The sequence below is a fragment of the Mobula birostris genome, chromosome 1, assembly GCF_030028105.1.
Source record: "Mobula birostris isolate sMobBir1 chromosome 1, sMobBir1.hap1, whole genome shotgun sequence".
NCBI lineage: Eukaryota > Metazoa > Chordata > Chondrichthyes > Myliobatiformes > Myliobatidae > Mobula > Mobula birostris.
The window spans coordinates 94,755,763-94,774,539 of NC_092370.1; the positions used below are offsets into that span (position 1 = coordinate 94,755,763).

General features: G+C 40.0%; 1 protein-coding gene across 2 annotated transcripts in view; it reads right to left on the reverse strand.

The window, feature by feature from the left end:
- LOC140198463 (protein tyrosine phosphatase type IVA 2-like) overlaps positions 1-15,981 on the reverse strand; it is a 144,227-nt gene extending 128,246 nt beyond the window's left edge. The window contains exons 1-2 of one of the 2 annotated variants that reach the window (XM_072259560.1): positions 15,895-15,981; positions 15,755-15,792 (exon numbers count right to left, since the gene is read on the reverse strand). The gene's annotated coding sequence lies outside the window, so the exon portion shown is untranslated. Of the gene's footprint in view, positions 1-15,698; positions 15,717-15,754; positions 15,793-15,894 lie in introns of those variants that run through there. The other variant, XM_072259579.1, reaches the window with a different exon arrangement.
- Positions 15,982-18,777: the final 2,796 nt, after the last annotated feature.

Genomic DNA, 18,777 nt, shown 5'->3' on the forward strand with positions numbered 1-18,777 from the left:
AGCTGTCTGCCAATTATATTTTGTTTTTTTTAATTCAGATTTTTCATTTCTCCTCCAAGGAGCTTAGATTTTCATTGCACTCTTACTCAATTTGAGAATAGCTCAGTTTTACTTCAAGCCTTTTGAATCATTTCTCAATGATAAATCTGTCATTTCATCTTTTCAGTTTATTTATACTACTGCTTCCCAAACATTTTTGGATTACCACCCCTTTAGCTCCAAGATTGTATCCCCAGCACCCCACTCCCCCACATAAAAACTATGAAGAATTTTCATTTACGATGTACACCGAAAGAAAATAGGAACTGCAAATTCAAAGCAGTGATAAATAATTGCAAAAATTATTCAAATCAACTTAAAAACACCAAATAAGATCCTCTAATTACAGTACAAAATTTTCAGCACCAATTTTACAGTGTATATTAGTAGTCCAACTGTTCACTACTTCATTGCTTTTTCACTACTCAATGAGATGGATGTGCTTGGTACAGTGATATTAGCTTCTCAACGTCAGGCTGAATGTCACTGAGGATGCTCAGATCGCCATATCAGTAATTTGCTGTCTATTTCATTGCTTTGAAAGAAGGTGAGCAACTGCACTGCTAAATATGATGTTGGAAAGGCAATAAAGTACACTTTGACCTTTTCTCCCCCCACCGTGCATGATAGCATTGATTTCAATGGTTCCATATAATATCAGAGAACATATACAATCTAAAATTCATACTCTCCGCAAACATCCTCAAAACAGAAAAACCCCGAAGAATGAATGACAGAAAAACACAAGAATCCAAAACCCTCTGCTCCCCTCCCATGCACAAGCTGCATCAACCTTCCCCCCTCCACTTATTCGAACAGAAAGCATCAGCATCCCCACCACCCACCATGCCACCACCAGCAAAGCCCCCAAAGAGAGACCATGGCCTATAGTACATAAAAAACTAGCTGTTCTCTTCAACATTTTCAACATCCCATTGGCACTCTTTCTCAATAACAGAGGAGAGAGATATTCATCTTTCCACAGTGAGAGGGGAGATGACAGTTGCTGTTTCCATGTTAACAGACAGTCTAAACTTTAGACTCTAAAGCACTGCTTTTTATTTTGAGCAACACACATAAAAGTTGCTGGTGAACGCAGCAGGCCAGGCAGCATCTCTAGGAAGAGGTACAGTCGACATTTCGGGCCGAGACCCTTAGTCAGGACTAACTGAAGGAAGAGCTAGTAAGAGATTTGAAAGTGAGAGGGGGAGGGGAGATCCAAAATGATAGGAGAAGACAGGAGGGGGAGGGATGGAACCAAGAGCTGGACAGGTGATTGGCAAAAGGGATATGAGAGGATCATGGGACTGGAGGCCCAGGGAGAAGGAAAAGGGGGAGGCGGGGGGAAGCCCAGAGGATGGGCAAGGGGTCTAGTCAGAGGGCCAGAGGGAGAAGGAAGGGAGGGAAGGAAGGGAGGGAAGGAAGGGAGGGAAGGAAGGGAGGGAAGGAAGGGAAGGGAGGGAAGGGAAGGGAAGGGAGGGAAGGGAAGGGAGGGAAGGGAGGGAGGGAAGGGAGGGAGGGAAGGGAGGGAGGGAAGGGAGGGAGGGAAGGGAGGGAGGGAAGGGAGGGAGGGAAGGGAGGGAGGGAAGGGAGGGAGGGAAGGAAGGAGGGAAGGAGAGAGAGAGAATGAATGTGTGTATATAAATAAATAACGAATTGGGTACGAGGGGGAGGTGGGGCATTAGTGGAAGTTAGAGAAGTCAATGTTCAATGTTTTTATTTTGAGTTCCCTGACTTGAGAATCAACAGCAAACTCTCCCTCATAATCAAGAGAGTGCAACCAAAAGTCTTTGATAAGAATTTTTTCAACCTCAGCTTCAACTCAAAGTCATTTTGTAGCGAGATCAGCTCTTCCTCCATCCTTCCTCATTAAAAGTGTTCAGGAATGGATTTATTACCCAATCTGGAATTTGGATTATGAGAAGTTTCTCTAATCTCTGATGTGTCTTTATGCACCTCAACCAAGTGGGCACAACGTACGTGAAGTTCATTATCTGGTCCTTCTTTTCCAACTCAAGAAAAAAAATTGTGATGACCAATGTTGCACTTAAATAGGTTTAACTTGAACAGAAAGCTGGAGATGGCTAATTTGACTTTGATAAGATTCACATTATTTCCTTGCAATTGAGGACTGATTTCATTAAACTTTGTGAATAATTCTGACAAATAAGGAATGTCATGCCTAATATTCTTGACTGGATTACCGAATGAAGCATTCGAGTCTTCAAAGGATTTTATCACAGTTTCAAAATTGCACACAAAAGCATCTTGGGCAGTTTCCATTTGAGAGCCTTCTCACTTCTGTGGGCAACAAGAATACAAACTGTTCAACATTCTCTAAACACAGCTCTTCACAGCTCTTGAGAGTGATTTGTGCAGCTGATCACTTAGGTTATTTGCAACAAAATATCACCTATGAATTACACAGTAAATTAGGTACAGCTTTTTTCGAGAAAGTAATAACCCCACAAAGGTGTCCTGTCATTGATGGTGCACTATCTGTTGCACAAAAAATGTTGGTGAGTGGAATAATGTGCATCTCTTTTGGGGGGGGGGGGGGGGAGGTGGGAAAAAAATAACTCGCTCAACACGAAGTATTGGCTCTCCACTTGTATTGGTTTCTAGTCTTTATGTAAATAAAAACACTTGAATCATGCTTTCTCTTTTATGAATCCAACATAACCAAGCAAAGATTTGTTGCCTGGTAATGTTGACTAATCCAACTGCAGAGCAAATTCTAGTGTCCCAAGTAAGACAATGTATCATTGACATTCTCAAACATTTCATTAATTTGTGTTTCATCAGAGTTGTCACTGAGCAGAATTGCTTTAATTTGGTCTGGTGATTTAGGCAAAACTATACACAAAACCTCCCTTACTGCTGGCAGAATCAGTTGTTCTCCAATTGTATGGGGCTTTCCAAATTTAGCAATGAAATGTTGGATGAAGCACTCAAACCATCACTGTAACAACACAAAATGCTCGAGGGACTCAGGAGACTGGGCAGCATCTAGGAAAAGGGTACAGTTGACTTTTCATGCTGAAACCATTTGACAGGACAGGCAGCAGGGATCACAGAGGGGGAGCAGTGAGAGAGAATTTCACTGAAATTCTGAAAGGAAGATTTAAACTTCTTCAGGGTAGTTTAAATCTTCCCTTCGATGGGAGTTCAGTGAAACCCTCTCAGTGCTCCCCCTCTGTGATCCCTGCTGCTACTTTTCCTAGATGCTGCTGGGCCTGCTGAGTTCCTCCAGCATCTTGTGTGTTGCTCAGATTTCTAGCATTTGCAGACTTCCTCTTGTTTGCGATCAAACCATCATGGTTTTGTTTTACACAGCCTACCAAAAACTGCAGTCCAACCTGTGATGAGTGAGATGTAGCATTGGACAGAGTGTTGTGGTTTCATCTTTTCCTTGTCCAGACATTTCTAATCTCAGCAACTGCTTCACAGGGAACAAGAAATCCTTCTGTACTCACCCTTCTTGTACCTTCTCGGGGAATGCCTATGATTTGTGCAATAGTACTTAATCTTACTGGTGAGAAGAAATGATGTAGAGTTGCCTTATTCATAATTAGCAGACCACAATGATGGAAAATAAGTCCACTCCCCTAAATACATTGAAATTTGAGAAAGCCCACCAAAAAAATCTTTTGTTGAAATCTAATCTAAAATCAAATCATTGCAGGCCTGTTTGTTGATTCTGTCTTCTTATTTGCTCTCGTTACTGATGCCCACAACATTTAAAACAGCTGTAGTTAACATTGGAGAGTTTCAGCTGGTAACCGATTGAAACAAAACCAATGCTCAGCTTCCACTCGCAGTCGTTCATTGCGTAAAGTTTAATTTGGTGCTGGTATAAATCCATTATTTCAGATACTCCACACTATACAGTCTTCACTTACTTCACAGTTGGCGTGCCTCTGCTAATTTTGTTCTGGATTAATAATTACAGTCAAATGCCTAATCCTTAAATCTAACCTCAACCGCTGCGATCAAAAAAGGGGAAAGTTATGATGTCATCATAGCTCAGGAAAAACCTAGCTCTCTGCTTGAAGGTACACAAAATGCAGCAGCAATATCTTAGTTGGGCCATGGGCTACAGAAATGCAGTCAAGACCATTTGAAAGCGCAGATTCTAAGCTTTACTCTATTGAATTCCATACACTAATTCACATCAATTGCACCACTATGTGATTAGAGTATGGTAATTATACTAGCTAACTGTACTACATTAGTCAACAGTAATCATGAATGGGTAGGGCCTGGAAATAACTATTTCTTCAGATCAGATTTCTCATCATATGCCAAATACAGAAGTGTAACATTACTTTCCAACAACTGTACCTTGCTTCTAGTAAGTCTAAGAACACAGTGGATTAGCAAAAGATGATGTGATTTAGTGATCATTGTAATTGATTATGAGGCACTGAGGATCAGATGAGTACTATAAGTAATTCATTCCTTATATTAAACCTGTGATCTCTCTGTTGCCCCCAGCCTTACTACTGAGCATACCCAAGCACCCCTTTATCTTTATCACCCTCTTAGAAACTCCCACTGATGCAAAGGCAGGTGATATGAGAACCACTGAGTTAGAAAAATGCACTCTCCCTTTTCTTCGACTTTCTAAAAAAGAGCATTTGATTCTGGCACTATCATATCTAAATTAGGATACAACTTGGTAATACACACATTTTTGGTCACCTCATTAAAGGAATATGAAAAGATACTTGAGGATCATTGCAGAGATATTACTAAGGAAACAAATTCATCATGAGAAAAGACAAGCTAACACGTATAAAGAGAGAGGCTGAGGTTAGAATTGAGCAAAACAGGGTAGACTGAAAGGAACTCTAAAATACCATGTCCACAGTGATAATTCCTATGGTTCAACACACTCAATGAAAAGATCTCTGTTCACCTCAATCTTAAACAGCTGATCCATTTCCTCCAGTTGTGTTCCTGGTCTTAGACTCCTCGATCTAGAGAAATATCATCCTTTTATCCAACACAAGATCTTGCCCTTTTATTAAAAATGCTTGTACCTTTCAACACTTCTCTTATTCTTCTCAACTGTGAAGTACTCATTCTTTCTTTGTGGCAAAATCTACCTTTCATGGAAACATTATTCTTTATCCTCCTACCACACAGTGAGTGCATCCTTTATTGGGAAAGCAGAATAGAACTGCACTGAAATGAGGAGAAATTCCATCACTCCAGATGATGGACTTCTGTAACTCTATATCCCATAAGACAATAAGACATAGGAGCAGAATTAGGCCATCTGGTCCATTAAGTCTGCTCCGCCATTCAATCATGGCTGACCCTTTCTTTTTTCTCCTCCTCAAACCCAGTTTTTGGCCTTCTCCCCATAACCTTTGATGCCATGTCCAATCAAGAACCTATCAATCACTGCCTTAAATACACCCAATAACCTAGCCTCCACAGATGCATGTGGCAACAAATTCTACAAATTCACCACCCTTTGGCTAAAGAAATCTTTCCACATCTAATTTGAAAGGGTATCGCTCTATCCTGAGGCTGTGCTCTCTTGTCCTAGACTCTCCCACTATGAGAAACATCCTTTCCACAACTACTCTGTCTAGGCCTTTCAACATTCGAAAGGTTTCAATGAGATCCCCCTTCATCCTTCTGAATTCCAGTGAGTACAGACCCCGAGCCATCAAACGTTTCTCATATGATAACCCTCTCATTCCTGGAATCATCCTTGTAAACCTTCTCTGGACCCTTTCTAATGCCAGTACATGTTCTCTAAAGTGAGGGGCCCAAAACTGTTCACAATACTCAAGGTGAGGCCTCACCACTGCCTTGTAAAGCCTCAGCATCACATCCTTGCTCTTGTATTCTAGATCTCCTGAAATGAATGCTAACATGGAATTTGCCTTGCTCACCACCGACTCCACCTGCAAGTTAACCTTTAGGGTGTTCTGCACAAGGACTCCCAAGTCCCTTTGCACCTCAGATTTTTGGATTTTTTCCCCATTTATTTCTACTACCAAAATGCATGACCATGCGCTGGTCGTGCATGCAGCCTGGTACAGCCGTTCCAAACTATTCTTTTACTTTCTTCTTCCTACTTTTTAACTTACGTTATTTTTGTATTTTTTTTTCTCACGGTAACACGTCGAAGCTGCACCCTCTCTAACATGCTGGTAGAGAGAGTTTTATCTGGGTTTTCTTTAGCGCTGGAAATGGTTACATCCCGACACGCAGGACTGAAGCAAGGTCACATTGTGTATTTCACGGACCAGCAAATCCCAGCCGGCTTAGCTAACAGAGCGGTGGACACCCCTGCTGAAATCCAGAGGAAAACTCACAGAGGGGGATCACAAAGCCGAAGAAAGAGGACCGGGTCGAGACAACAGAGACTTTTGGATAAGAGGAGTTCGGTGGGTAATACCATTCCGGCTGACCGGAAGTGCACCGAGAGCAGCAAGCGTAAAGGAGTTTCGTGCTTACTGATCCAGTTAACAACGGATAGAGCAATCTGGAGTATATTACGATCGAGGAGTGTGTTTGCAGACTGGATACTGAACTTTTTACTGTTGGAGCTCGGCCACATTCCACCGTGATACAACAATGGTGGCACGGGAGGTCGTTCCTGCCTGTGGCCATCGAACGTGCAGCTCCTCCCGTGGAGGGTCAGACACCCTGAGCCAATAGAGTGGTCCTGGACTTATTTTCCATGTGGCATAGTTTGCATTTTGTTGTTTGATTGTTGGGGTTTTTTGTATTGCTATATTTACGCTCTATTCTTGGTTGGTGCGGCTGTAATGAAACCAAATTTCCCTCGGGATTAATAAAGTATATCTATCTATCTTTTCCAACATTGTATTTCCTTTCTTGCCCATTCTCCTAATCTGTCTAAATCCTTCTGCATCCTACCCATTTCCTCAACACTACCTCCCCCTTCACCAATCTTTGTATCATCCACAAACTTGGCAACAAAGCCATGTATTCCATCATCTAAATCATTGATATACAGCATAAAAAGAAGTGGTCCCAACACTGACCCCTGTGGCACACCACTAGTCACTGGCAGCCAACCAGAAAAGGATCCTTTTATTCCCACTCGCTGCCTCCTACCAATCAGCCAATGCTCGATCCATGCTAGTAACTCTCCTGCAATACTGCTAGTGTCTTCCACAGTGAACCGATAAAACAGTGTCCTTTTAAAAAAAGAGGGTTTCACATACACTTGTACCATTGAGCAGATTATCAACATTATTTGTCTCCTTTTTCATCGGACTCTTTCTATATCTAGTACAAACTGGCATTTTTTGCCAATATAAAAATAGAAGTCACTCTTTAGAGGGATCCTGACACCTTACAAGTTTTTTTTTGTAGTTTTCAAATAGTGTATCGTGTTGTTAACATTATTTTTCATCTAGGCATTGGAATTAAACCAAGCATTCTTTGTGAATGCCTAATTGCCCCTACTTCGGCATTTCAGACTGCAACAATAGGTCTGGAGTGGCACGAGGGAGCACAAGGTAGCATGGTAGCACAGCAGTGTAACGCTTTACAGCAGCAGTGATCAGAAGATTAGGGTTCAGTGCCCAACACCGTCTGTAAGGAGACTGCATAGATTTCCTCTGGGTGCTCTAGTTTCCTCCCACATTCCAAAAGGCCTACTGGTTAGGATTAGTAAGTTGTGGGCATGCTACAGTATGGTGGCGCTGGAAGCGTGGCGACACTTGTGGGCTGCCCCCCAGTACATCCTTTTGCTTTGTTGGTCTTTGATGTGAACGAAACATTTCACTGTATGTTTTGTTGTACTTGTGACAAATAAAGCTAATCTCAATTTTATCTTTATAAACCAGACAAGTAAGGATGGCAGAACTACCTTCCTGGCATTAAAATGTTATGGGTCTTTGAGACATTCTGTTCATTTTGGGTCAGCATAACTGAAGCAGGTAAGGGATGCAAGGTAAAAATGATCATAGACAATGTGATGCCAGAGCTTGAAGGGTTAAATGTCCTACTGCCACTTCTCCTTCTCATGTCATAAATATTTCTTTAACTTGTCAGTATTAACCAAATACGAGTTCCTTTACTGTCATGATGAGATTGAACTTGGGTCTCTGGATAGTCAGTCCAGGTTCAGTAATGTGCTATATCGCCATTGTACTTGGTATAAATCCTCCAAAATTATTCAGAGAAATAAATGTATTTGTGGGCTATAAATTTGCATCCAAAGTAATTTTTGCTTTTTTTTTTAAAAAACCAAAGAATGAAGATTAAGAAGTCTCTAATTTATGTGGGGAAAAGATACTAGTAGTTAAATTTTATTTAATAACTGCCAGAAGAAAGTAAGTGAATGACAAGCCGTGAACAAGGTAAAATGTTTCTGTAGAGTGAAAGATGTATCAATTACATTTCCATTTAAAGTACTCAGAGCAATATGGAGTGCCCAAACATTTTTAAAGCCTGCCTTGCAAAATATGGATTGGTGGTGTATAGCTAGCTGATTTTATTTCAGGAACATTGGTTCTAATTATATTAGTATCATGGGAATAAAGATTGACTAATGTTGCATGTTGTGAAGTTGGTACTCAATGTCTTCAAGGTCAAGAAGAAAGATCGACAAAATTATGTACTACCACTGACTAATTAGAGAGCTCCATTTTGTCCTTATGGGGTCTCACCAAAATAAACTACATAAAATGCTTTGGAAATATGGAATAACTAGCACATGATGGAATTGATGATCAAGTATGTAATTACACCATCCTGTAGAAGATGGTATGATTTTGAGATTGAAATAAGGTACATTATGGAGGTTGAGTATTTGTCAATCTTGGAATGTTTGATGGTAGCAAGTAAGCAACTGCCGAATATAATCGCTGAATGATGGTGAGCAATGGCAGGATCTAGCACACAAAATGATGATGAAAAATTCATAGCCATATTAAACTAAAAATGCCAAATAGATCAGTCTTGGCTTTCTTCTGTGATCCATACTACCACCACCACAGACTAATCTGTAGCTAACGTTATTCACTCCATAGCAATTTCCTTATCATAGGGCACTTGATATACAAATCAAGAATTATGCTTCTAGACAATATCCCATCTATAGTAGTAAGGCCTTTGCTATAGAACTAGTTGTAGTGATACAGACTGTTCTCTGGGAGTGCACTTCCCTGCCCACAACTCTACATTTCAAAAATATGCACAAAGAATAGAGCCAGTTGTAGAAACCATCTATCTGTACTGTCATATTGGTAATGGGGTTGTAATTGCCTTGCATATTCTTTAAAAATTGGAATAAATAACACTTAAACTATAAAGGAAGCAGTAGAATAAATTGAAAGTACTTTGGTCTGGGATTGTACTCATTGAATGAGTGAGTGTGAATAGCTATAGTGTGTGAAGGCTTTATAAATGCTGTAGTTTTTGTAATCTGAGCATAACTTTTATCTTAATGAATTTCTTTTGTATCTATGTGCCCCAACACTATTTTTCATTTAGCGTTATGTGCAGCAGAGTGAAATCTGGTTGAGAGATGCAATCTGTGATAGTCAATTATGATCAAAGAACAATATATTTCAAATGCTATTCAATTTTTGTTGAAGTGCAATTTAATTAGCAGGAAAATTATTTAGATGTCAGCATGCAGGCAATATTTTGTCCACAGTTGTAATTTGTATGTTCTGTTCTGATCTTTACATTCCCTTTAAATTTCCTACATACCAATTAAAATATTCCAGTTTCAATAAGACCTACTAAGTATTATTGTGAGACTGCCTTGAATAGTGATGATATAGCACCTCTATGCTCTCTTGTACAATGTAAGATGCTTCTTTCTTCTATCCCATTTATCTCCTGTGTTGCTGCTTGTATTCATTCCTCCTGTTCATAAGCTAATACAGGGTAGACTTTTGTTGAAAGCTGGACAATTGTGGTCAAGTTGTCTCAGTTGCTCACTGCCTTATGTAGCTAACAAATCAGTGGAGTTAGCATATTTTCAGGCAGTACATTATGCAGTGTTCAATAATTTGCAAATTAAATGTATTCATTAATACGTGGCAACGTATTTACTTCCCACTAGTTAAAAGGCATCTTAAAATGAAAACTCTTCATGTCAATTAAATCAAATATTAATCTTGCACATCAAGACCGAAGGAGTGAAAAGATTTATGAGAATATTGCTAGTACTTGAGCATCAGAGTTATAAGAGAGAGGTTAGGAAGGCTAGGACTTATTTTTCCCCTTGGAGCATTGGAGATTGAGGAAAGACCTTAAAAAGGTGTATAAAATCATGAAAGTAAGGTGAAGGTCCAGTCTTTTCCCCCAGAAATAGGATTAGAAGCTGGTGGCGCAGCGCGCACAGCTCTCCAGTGAAATGACATTGTATTTGTTAAGTAGGATGCCATGCACAATTCTGATTTGATGGAGACAGACGTGAGAAGCAGAGGAACATCTGGAGAAATTTCTGAAATGCCCGGTTCGCTGCCGCTGCTACTGTGCGATCGAGAATCTCTGGAGGGAAGGCCCCATAATCCCCGGCTTTGCGTGCTGCTGGCGACTGAGGCTGAGGTCGAAGCGTTCGGCAGAGATGGTGCTCGGTACTTGGTGTCGGAGGGCTGATCAGAGCTTGAAGTTTTCAGACGACTCAGAGTCGGACTGTGGTCAGGCACGGCAGGGAGAGTTTTCTTCCTTCTCCCGTCTGCGTGAGATGTGGGACTTCCGAGAGACTTTGAACTTTTTTTATTACTGTGCCATGACCTGTTCTTCATCAAGTTATGGTATTGTTGCACTGTTGTAACTATATGTTATAATTATGTGGTTTTTGTTAGTTTTTCAGTCTTGGTCTGTCCTGTGTTTCCGTGATATCACACCAGAGGAATATTGTATCATTTCTTAATGCATGCATTACTAAATGACAATAAAAGAGGACTGCGTGTCCTCATAATCTTAAAAAAAAGCATGGGGGCTTAGTTTTAAGGTTAGAGAAGAAAGATTCAAAAGGGACCTCAGGAGCAACCTGTTTGTATAAAGGTAGTGCACATATGGAACAAGCGGTTGATGCAGGTACTACAACAATAACCACGCTAAAAAGGCACTTGGACAGGTACATGGTAGTAGAGGCTTTGGAGGGATGTGGGCCAAACATGAACAAACGGGACTCACTTGGATTGGCATCTTAGTTGGCATAGATGAATTAGGCTGAATTGCCTGGTTCCATGGCACATTAATCTATCAAATGCACCCCTATACAATCTTGCGTTTAACTTCTAAAGTTATTGTCCCAATATGTATTGCAGATTAGCTGCAAGGAATATGTAGCTTTTTTAAAAATATACTCAATTCTAGAAAGTTTAAATGTGCATGGTTAAATTCTTCTCTTTTAATAGAGCATATGAATGCCTGTCAAGTAAAAGTGATTTTTTTTTCTTTTACTTGACAAGCATTCATAGGCACTATTCTTCACATTCATGAGTATGTATAGTTTCTAGAGGCATAAAATTAAAGTTGTGCTACATTCCTCTTGGCAGTTCATTGGCTTTTCTGAATTCCAAATGTGGGCTATATTGAACAATAAGAGGAAAAAATTAGGAACAGGAATAAGCCATTTACCTTTGAAGGCTGCTTCACCATTTATCAAAATCATGGCTTATCAACCAACTCAATACCAAATTTCAAAGTTATGTCTCCAACACTTGATGTCAGGAATGTAATTGATCTGCCATGAATGACTGCCTTCTCATCAGGGATTGTGTTCAACTTGAATTTTGATAGGGAGAAAGTAAAGTCTGATGTAACAGTATTTCAGTGGAGTAAGGAAAATAACAGTGGTGTGATAGAGGAGTTGGCCAAAGTAAATTGGAAGGAGCTGCTGGCAGAGACGTCAGCAGAGCAGCAATGGTGTGCGTTTCTGAGAAACATGAGGAAGGTGCCAGACATGCGTATTCCAAAAATAAAGAAATACTCAAATGGTAAAAATAGTACAACCATGGCTGACAATGCAAGTCAAAGCTATTGTAAAAGCAAAAGAAAGGGCATACAACAAAGCAAAAATTAGTGGGAAGATTGGGAACTTTTAAAATAACCTACAGAGAGCATTAAAAAAAATCACTAGAAGGGAAAAGATGAAATATGAAAGCAAGCTAATAACTAATACCAAAGTGAATAGTAAAAGTTTTTCAAGTATGTTAAAAATAAAGGAGAAATGAGAGTGGATATAGGACTGCTAGAAAATGAGGCAGGAGAAAAAATAATGGGGTACAAGGAGATGGCGGATGAACAAAAATTGGTATTTTGCATCAGTCTTCACTGTGGAAGACACTAGCAGTATGCCTGATGTTGTAGTGTGTGAAGGAAGAGAAGTGGGTGCAGTTACTATTACAAGAGAGGAGGTGCTCAAAAAGCTAAAAGACTGAAAAGGTAGACCAGTTGAACTGCACCCTAGGGTTTTGAAAGAGGTAGCGTTAGAGATTGTGGTGGCATTAGAAATGATCTTTCAAAAAAATTATTGGACTCTGGCATGATGCCAGAGGACTGGAAAACTGCAAATGTTACTCCACTCTTTAAAAAAGGAGGAAGGCAGCAGAGAGGAAAGTATAGACCAGTTAGCCTGACCTTAGCAGTTGGGAAGGGGTTAGAGTCAATTGTTAAGGATGAGGTGATGGAGAACTTAGTGATACAGGACAAGATAGGACAAAGTCAGCATGGTTTCCTTCAGAAGAAAATCCTGCCTGACAAACCTTCTGGAAAGGGGATGCAGTGGATATGGTATATTAGGACTCTCAAAAGGGCTTTGACAAGGTGCCACACATGAGGCTGCTTACCAAGTTAAGAGCCCATGGTATCACAGGAACTTTACTAACATGGTGATTGGTAGGAGGCAGTCAGTGGGAATAAAAGGATCCTTTTCTGGTTGGCTGCCGGTGACTAGTGGTGTTCCGCAGGGGCCGGTGTTGGGACCACTTATTTTTATGCTGTATATAAATAATTTAGATGACGGAATAGATGGCTTTGTTGCCAAGTTTGCAAATGATACAAAGATTGGTGGAGAGGCAGGTAATGTTGAGGAAACAGGTAGGATGCAGAAGGATTTAGACTGATTAGGAGAATGGGCAAGAAAGTAGCAAATGAAATACAATGTTGGAAAATGCATGGTCATGCACTTTAAGAGTAGAATTAAAGGTGCAGACTATTTTCTAAACAGGGAGAAAATCCAAAAATCTGATAAGCAAAGTGCGGAATACCCTAAAGGTTAACTTGCAGGTCAAATCAGCACATGCCATGTTAGCATCTTAAGTATTGTGAACAATTTTGGGCCCTTCACCTTTGAAAAGATGTGCTGGCATTGGAGAGGGTCCAGAGAAGGTTCATAAGGAGGATTCAAGGAATGAAAGGGTTATCATACGAGGAACGTTTTCAGAAGGATGGGGTGGGGGGGGGGGGAGCTTTATTGAAGGCTTTTGGATGACAGAGTAAATCTGGAAAGAATGTTTCCCATAATGGGAGAGTCTAGGAAAAGAAGGCACAGCCTCAGGATAGAGCAGTGTCCTTTCAAAATAGATGCGGAGAAATTTCTTTAGCTGAAGGGTGGTGAATTTGAGGAATTTGGTCACCACATGCAGCTGTGGAGGCCAGGTCATTGGGTGTATTTAAGGCAGATATTGATCGGTTCTTGATTGGACATGGCATCAAAGGTTACAGGGAGAAGGCTGGGAACTGGGGTTGAGGAGGAGATAGAAAAAAAGGATCAGCCATGATCAAATGGCAGAGCAGACTCAATGGGCCGGATGGCCTAATTCTGCTCCTATGTCTTATGGTTTTAGGTTCAGACTAATGGAGGGAACAGATAACTTGGGCTGTAATCAGTTCAGTTTTTAAGAAGGGGACACAGATAATTTTGCAGTTTCTTGCTTGGATAATTTACCTAATATGTACCAGTTCATGGAAAGGGGATATTGCCATGAGGTCTTGTCATAACCAACACCTATTTCATTAGAGAGTTGAGCACAAAACCATATTTAAAACATTCTGATACTGGCCTTGTCCTTTCCCCTCTTGCTGTTGCAAAGAATCTTTGCTGACTCTGGCACTGAAGCCACCCAGAGGGTCAGCTTGTCTCTCTGAGAAGCACAGGTCAAGGTGGAAGCCTGCCGCAGAAACCCAAGTACCATCCACAGTTGAGCCACATGTGGTATTAACTGTAGTACGCTGTTCGCGTGTTACGTTGAACTGGATGGTCAGGAGGCATCCATTTATCACAGAAGATGAGTTGCTGATCTGCCACCCAATAAAGAACATGTTGCTTTTCATTTCAACCTTTCCCAATCAACTTTCACTCAGAGCAGCAATTAATGTGTGTACATACACACGTTATTTTGAACTTGCACTAGACAGGGTATCTAAGTCAACCAGTGCCTCATTCCCTTCCCACTGACACTTCCCTTGATTTTTTTCACCCTTGATCATCTCAGTCCTCTTCTGCAACCCTGCCATCCTCCCGCTCTCTTGCTACTAGCAAACCCTAATTGGTAGGTCAAATGTAATAAACACAAAACTGCACTATAGTAGATGAAGTCAACTTCAACAATTCGCTTTACTATAAATACACTTCTCTTCTTCCCTCACAAAGTAAAAACAAAAATTGGCACTTAATTCTGCATCGCAGAGGGTGAATAAGTGACCTTCTCCCAGGGTCCCTGCCAATTTCACTCTAATAAGGCACTCACTGACAAGCCTGTACAATGATCTATTGACCTATCTAAAATTTGATTGTTTTTGTATTTTAAACTACAAGTTTTGTCATAATGGCAAAGTTTGAGATATATATCCCACAAATCTTGAAATAACTTCACTTTCTTCCAATGTTTGTCAAAATGAACTATAATTTATATAAACAAGAACTTCTTAAAAGCAATATGAAATGCACTTCTTAAAAAATATTTGAGGTTGCAAATTTTGGACATTTAATGGAACTGTCTGACGCAAGTTTCAAGGTAAAACACGTGGAAAACAATTCAATCCCAAATCAGGCCAGCAGATCTAGTATCCCAATCACTCAACATAAATACAGATTGAAGCACTGAAATTGCTGCACACCCACCTGTGACCTACTATTCATTCATATCACATTATCAAGACAAAATACAAGAGAAAATGATTTTGTTGTATATAGATTGAAGGAAAGCAAAAAAAAAAAGTCCAATTCAAAATGCATTTCATTCACATCTAAAATGTATGCTATAAAATCAATATAATTCACAGGCAGTGGCAATTTTTCAACCCACTGCATAAACTTTGAAACTGCAAGCTTCAACTAAATCTGAGTAGGCAAATAAGCACCTAAAGCTTGGAATGTTCAAAAAATACACAAGTTAAACAGAAAATGACAAGATATTACGTGATTATTCAAAAGCAAACATATAGGAAAACATTCACCAGAAAATTTGATTTACAGAAATCCTCTGACCAAATGGATGATTTTGAAAGATGCAGCTTTATAACCATAGTGCAATATTTGGAGAGTACAGAGAGCCATACAATCTTTGCGTTTCCCTTCAATCTGGGTAAATGTATACATAAACGTATTAAAGTTATAAATAACAAGAAACAGATTAGGCCAGGCATTTCTATAATATACGATTCCTCTTTGTAGACAAAGAAATAAACACCTTCCGTTAGATTTGAAAGCATGAGAGCCACACAAAGGAATGGAGCAGCCACTCACTCAAGCTGGTATCCATAGGCAGCCCACTCAAGGTGAATCTGAACAAAAAAAAGTAACGTTTTACCAATAAAGTAAAAATCACAAATAAAAATCAGAGTTAATGTAAGATAAATTAAAACAAACATGGGCAGTGCACAAACCTAAAGTCAAGGTGGACTGTGTGTTTACAGTGAATGCTAACTTTCCCCAACAGAGTAATGGAGATGTTACTACTCACTGCGCGACGCCTACTCATTTAAACCCGAAGAGTACTCTTTGTTGATAGTACTACTAATTGGAGCTGTTGATAACCTGAGGGCTACTCCTAGCATCCAGCGTCTGCCCCTCTCACAACCCGGAGTTACCATGTGTTGCCGTGACCGTCGCTAAGGGACGTCAGCGTCAGGTCATAGGTTAATATTGAAGCGAAAATTAGCCTCCTTTCCAAAGAGAATTACTTCAGTTTTTAAAATTGTTACATTTGATTAAATTTGATAAGTTAAAATTAAAATAAAATTCTAGTTTTTTTGCTTCCTTTTCCATTTCTCTAATTGATGGGAGACTTAGGGGCTTTATTGTAACGGATTACGTCATTTCCGCCTCTTGCATTGCCCACGTGCCTTAGTGTTAATGGGTGTATTAGGTTGGAAAGAATGGGTACGCTTATAATACTTGTTTGTGGTTAATGGAGTTTTATTTTCCTCTAATGCTGGTGATTGTGGGTTAGTCAGATTATGAATGATGTTTTCAGAGGATTCAAAGAACAATCTACTGAAGGAACCCAGCGGTCAGGCAGTGTCTGTAGAGAGAAATGAACTACAGACGTTTCAGGTCGAGGCTCTTCATCTGGACTGAAAGAAAAGATTATTTAACAATTTTGTCCAACAAATGCAAGTTATTTTTTACAGAATTATTCTTGTTTATTTGGATTATGATAGACCGCTAACTAGCTGGTCAGTTTTTAATATTTTCCTCCTAACAAAAAAAAGTAGATGGTATGCGAAGAATCAGTAATAGGCGGGAAATGAAAGGTCTCGGTCCTAGATGCTGCATGACCAGAGTTTCTCCAGCCTTTTGTGTGTGTTACGTTACGCACAACTTACTCAGCCAATGACCTCACTTTCTTGTGTCGTATTGCAGGTAAATTGGAGGCTTCCGTTTCCACCCCGCCCAAATTAAAGTTGAATAATCTGTTGGGTAATCTGATAATGCTCAGATTTACGTAATATCAGTTGCTTCGTGTAAGCAACATAAAACTTAGCATAGGAATACTTAATAAAATAGATTTTTCTGTAAGATTAGTAGGAGATGTCAAAAACAATTCTTTTTATGATGCTGTATAATTTGTCTTAATCATGTGCGTTTTACTTAAAAGAAAATAAGTAAAGCACTTCATATATGGGAGTAAGAATAGCATATCCTAAATTAGGAAAGGAAAAATGGCTGATTTTTAATATGCAAAAAGATATCATCTAAATATGGAAGCTGTTGTGTCAATCTGTGCTCCAGAGGTTTATCTCATTTTATTTTGCGTGGCGTTGGCCATTGCCCATTACTCGAGTACAATATTGTGAAAAAGATAAGTGGCACCTTCTCATTCTTTTTTGTCTTTTGAAGCTGTTGACAGTGTGTGATTTTGTGGATATGTGCAAGAAAGAGTGCATCTTAAAGACAGTTACTCTATGGAAACTAAGTCAAGGATCAATTTCAAGAACTAGACTTGTCTTACAAATGGCCTCTCCTTGTCAATATGTAAAAATTATTCAACATAATGATAATTTTGCAAAGCAATTTGGTATCACAATAGCCAGAAAGAATCAAGAAAAACTACTTTTTTTTTTGTTTTTGAACTGAAAATTTAAAATTGCAGATTCTGAAAACGTGTTTTCAAAATGAAATGCTGGAACTACTTTGGTCAGGCACATTTGTGGAGAAAGAAATTGAGCTAATGTTTCAGATTAAAAACTCTGTTAGAACTAGAAAACTGAAGTGTTCTTAGGTTGCAGAAAAGTGAAGGAATGATGAGATGCTGAAGATCAAAGGTTGTCTGTGTAACAACTTGCATCATACACTGGGGTGTTCTCTTCAGTTACCTGATGAGGAAACCGTAGCTTTTGGCCAGGAGCAGATGATGTCAGGTGGTGCCCAAGCTTCATGGAGTGTTTCAGCCCTTAACGACTACACTCTCCACTTGACGGGTCCGCAGTACCAGCCAAGTCACTGCCCATCTGCTGCTGACTTCTAGCTCAATTCCTCATTCCCGCTCTATATCCAGCAAGAGGCTCTTTCAGCTCCCCCATCCTGCGAGCTGCTTGGTTCTTGCTCTTTTCATCAAGACCAGGCGTAGGCAGTAACCTCCAGGCCGATCTTGTTGGGAACCGTCTACAACAAGAAATAGCTGTGTTGGCATTCCAAAGGGAACAGCCTTTGTTCCTGCACTACTGGACTAAGTAATGGTACATCTGAGCCTCCTCCCATGGTACTGTGAGCTCCAGCAGGATGATGGCCTTGTCTTTGGTGGTCCACAGTCTGGCTGGTGTGGTTTGCACTACCTCTGGGAACTGCACCTTCCTCCCAGCATTGACACTCATCTCCAATGATTTGGCAGCTTGCAGCAGACTGGATTTAGGCCTCTTTGATATGACTGGCGTGACCTTCTCCTTGATGAAAATGACGGCCTTGTTTGTGCCCCTGCCAGGTGGTCTCTTTTTACACTGTAAGGGGATGATTAATTGATAGATGATAAATATATAAAGGAGGGCAATTGGAGTGAAAAGTGTATTCAAAAGAGCATGCTGTAAATTTGAGATGCAGAATAGTGGTTGCTGGAAACCTGGAACAAAAGAGAATGCAGGAAAGAGCTGTGTAACATCTGTGGGGGGAGAGGAAAAAAAAAACTCAATGCTGAATTAACTGCTGGATGACTGCAGCAGAATTAGCCTGTTCTGATGCAAGTTAAAAAATGTATCTCTAACTGGAATTCTTGAAATCCAAATTGAGCCCAAAGACTGGAATGTGAGCTGGAAAATGAGGTGCTATTCATT